A 2500-nucleotide genomic window follows, 5' to 3' on the forward strand; every position below is an offset into this window, starting at 1 on the left:
ATATATATATATGTATATATACATATATATATATATATATATATATATATATATATATATATATATATATATGTAATACATATATATATATATATATATATATATATATATATATATATATATATATATATATATGTGTGTGTGTGTGTGTGTGTGTGTGTGTGTGTGTGTGAACGAAGAATGCAGGCGAGTCAGCCAAAGTGATAAAATGCACCATGAGCAGCAGCAAAAACAAACAAGGCAAAGTATTACACTTTATTCCAACGCCTTTTGCATTCAGCTAAATGCATCCTCGGGTCTGTACAATAAATAATGACCAATATAAATTAAATGTATTTGCAAGTTATCTAAAAATCTTTTACATAGCATATAAAATGAAAATCAAAACTTCACACATGAGTAAAAATACACTAACAGATGATTAAACAACACGAGAAATTAAATGCACATATGCTAATTAAAAGTTCAGATATAAAAAAAAATGGTAATATACAAAGTTAAACAAATATCTATTTTTTATTTTTTTTTACTTTGTATTTGACCAAATTAAAAAAATATATATATTTTCCTTCTATCTAAACATTTAATCAGCATATGTGTTTTTAATTTCTCGTGTTGTTTTATCAGTTGTTAGTGTATTTTTACTTATGTGTGAAGTTTTGGTTTTCATTTTAACTAGTTTGTTAATAATCTTTAGATAACATGTAAATTCATTTCATTCATATTGGTCACCATTTCCTGTGCAGACCCTGAGGATGCATTTAGCTGAATGCGAAACGCGTCGGAACAAAGTGTAATACTTCGCTATGTTTGTGTGTGTGTGTGTGTATCATATATATATATATATATATATATATATATATATATATATAAATATATATATATAATAATATTATATATATATATTATATATATATATATATATAATATATATATATATATATAATAATATATAATATAATATATATATTATTAATATATATATATTAATATAATATATTATATATATATATGTATATATATATATATATATAATTATATATATATATATATATATATATAATGTATGTAAATACATACCTATATGTATGTATGTATGTATATCATCTCTGCCTCATAGCAAAACAGAAATTCTTCACAGAGTTCCTAATTGAACATCTATATTTTGAGGTCTCCAAGTCCACAGTTCATAATGGGGTCGCCTATTTTCATCTGATAATATAGTCAACCCCTCTAGCTTTCTGGTACATCCTACAATGCTATATTTCATTTTGTAGTCAAATACGTTTTATACAAATTCCATGTGGCATGCTTTCACATTTTATAAAAGGAAGCGACTATCAATAAATATAAATGCATAATGAAAAGACATTGACGCCACCAGGTACTTCTTCCATTAGACGGTGTAGTTGTAAAAACCGGAACTTTTGTGAATGGTATTGATTATCGGCTGATGACTATCGTTGAGATTAACTCTACCGTATTTTTGTGGTGCCCATCGTTAACTTTTCCTAATAGAAGATAAATCCTCTTGTTAGGAAAGATTTTCACTGACTTATCCCTCACAAACAAATGACAGAACTACTGATTAGTTATATAGTTAACGGCATTTCCTTTACTATTGCTGCCAGCTCAAGTAGTTTATTAAGTGTTTGGTTATATTGTAAAGTTATTGACGGAATCAAGATGGTTGGCAGTTACAAAATTATCATCTAATTACAAAAGATATCGACCAGTCTGATCTGCAGCAGGTCCTGAATACACGAGTGCAAGAGCTTTCGTAATTTATTTCAGTGATCTTTTAGCGACCTTTTAAATGTTAACAAAATGTCGCAAGAGCCGTTGCTTCTTCAGCGGCCACAAAGATTAAGATTTTATGAAGAACGAGAGACTCACTCACTACGAATGGCTGAATTGTTGCATTTCAGGATTTTAGTTTTAGCAATTGGCGTTTGTAAAGAGTCCTACTGAAACTTTAAGGCATCGTCTCTCTCTCTCTCTCTCTCTCTCTCTCTCTCTCTCTCTCTCTCTCTCTCTCTCTCTCTCTCTCTCATCATTTCCTGATTTAAATCATTCGTGACAAAAAAGAAGCAGGGGCTTTTCTTCTAAATACACTCTTTTAATATATGGCGGCATGATGACACGTGATCACAAAGAAATTCATTTCGCTTTCAAATATAGAATCTGAAAAAAGGAAAGTGGAAATATTAAATAAGAAATATTACAGTTAATTGTACTATATAAAGACAAAATGTTATAGATCTCTTAAATAAAGATAATTGAATTAAAAAGTATTTGTATGTGTAATCCAATTGTATATTATTAATAAAGAGATCTTACTGTCACGTATCATGTAGGCCAAAAAAATAATAAATAGCGAATAAGAATACTTTGAATAGCCAGTTCAACAGTGTTATGAAATGAAAATAATGTTGCTCACAGGCACTGCTCCTGTAATTACTATGACTACGTTGTACCTGAAAGACTTCATACTAACGAA

General features: G+C 28.3%; 1 protein-coding gene across 1 annotated transcript in view; it reads right to left on the bottom strand.

Annotated features, from left to right (window-relative positions):
• Nucleotides 1-2500, bottom strand: part of LOC135221364 (uncharacterized) — a 94033-nt gene that overhangs the window by 449 nt on the left and 91084 nt on the right. The window lies entirely within an intron of this gene.

The sequence above is a fragment of the Macrobrachium nipponense genome, chromosome 20 (genome assembly GCF_015104395.2).
Source record: "Macrobrachium nipponense isolate FS-2020 chromosome 20, ASM1510439v2, whole genome shotgun sequence".
Taxonomy (NCBI): Eukaryota; Metazoa; Arthropoda; class Malacostraca; order Decapoda; family Palaemonidae; genus Macrobrachium; species Macrobrachium nipponense.